This window comes from Schistocerca serialis, chromosome 5, assembly GCF_023864345.2.
Source record: "Schistocerca serialis cubense isolate TAMUIC-IGC-003099 chromosome 5, iqSchSeri2.2, whole genome shotgun sequence".
Classification (NCBI taxonomy): Eukaryota; Metazoa; Arthropoda; class Insecta; order Orthoptera; family Acrididae; genus Schistocerca; species Schistocerca serialis.
In genome coordinates, this window is record NC_064642.1 from 825,760,607 (window position 1) to 825,762,187 (window position 1,581).

Sequence of the window (1,581 nt, forward strand, 5' to 3'; positions counted from 1 at the left end):
TAGAGTCAAGTTATATTTTGAAGTTTTTATTTCTTCTGTATGAACTTGAAGTCCCTCTCCAAATTTCATTCTTGCTCGATGTACAGACTGAATAACATCGCAGAAAGGCTAAACTATGTCTCAATTCATTCACAATATCTACCTCGCTACAGTACCTTTGATTCGTATAATAGATGTCTGGTTTCTGTAAATGTTATGTATAAACTTGCGCGTGTTGGGTTTTATTCCTTCAGCCTTCACAATTTCAAAGAATGTCTCCCTGGCAACATTGTGTAATGTAAAAGCTACAACTGCTATAGCTTTAGATTTCTCTTTCTTCCATCTTCCCACCGATCCTGTAAGACAAGTCATATAGTTAGTGTTTCATGACTTGGCGTAAATTTCTCCGCATCACTAAGGGATTTACCGATTTTATAATCATACTTTAAAAAATTCAGTGTTCTGCGACCATGACGCCTTAAAGTTCGTTTCCCTTGTAGAGCCCTTCTGTACTTTCCTTCCACCTTTCGTCTTTCCATTCTTTGCTTAGCACCAGCTTGCCGTCTGAGGTCTTGGTGTTCATACAGGTGCCAATCGTTTCTCCAAACTCTCCTTTAACTTTTTTTCAGGCGGCATTTCTTTCTTGTAGTCATGCACGCTTCTACCTCTTGCATTAATTTTCTTCTCTAGCCATTCATGTTTTGCTATTTTGCACTGTCGATATAATTTTCTAATACTTACACCATTCGTCAATTGAGTTCAGTATCTCGCCCGTCGTTCAAAGTTTTCAGCAGTGCCTTTTTTCCCTATTGGATACTCTGTATTCGTTTTCCATAGTTGAGTCAAAAGTAGCCTAAAGCTCCGTTTCAAACTCTCACCAACTTCTAGTTCTTTCAGTTTATCCACATCTATCTTCTTAGTTTCCTACCGTTGTGCAGTTTATTCGCTTATGAGATTTAGTTCATAACAAATAAATCATAGCCAGAGTTGACATCTATTCCTGAAAATATATTGCACTCTATATTTTCGATTCGAAATCTCTGTTTTTCCATTATGTTATTTACCTGGACCTTTCCGGTGTCTTCAGATAGCTTATCGGTTAGACAAGGTAGACAACTCAGTGGGGCGAGGTCCACGATTCATGGTGGGCGATTTAGAGAGGACGGTCGTAAATGATAGGAAGATAAACATATTTCTCATAGTCTGCCGTATAGGAGGACGTAACACTTCACTAGGAAGGGGAAGTTGTACATTGCCTGCCAAAAATTTGAAACACCCACACGACATGCTCGGATATCAATTCAGCTTCGCACACATAGCGGCGTGAACACCTTCAGACATTGAGTAATGACTGTGAAGGACATCGACGTGTTGTATACTTCTGTGGGACAATGTTGTCAGCACCTGACAGAGTCTGAAATGGGCCATCACCGTGGGTGGGTATCAGGTCGAGACGTGTAAGATCTGTATTTGTGGGGCATTCAGCTGTGGCGGTGGACCGATGCTGGACGGCCTGGGAAGGTGAGAGTGAGGCCGGGCGTGCTCGTCGCCAGTCTTCCGGTCTGCCACATCTGACCACCGCAAGAGAGGATCGCCGTGTTG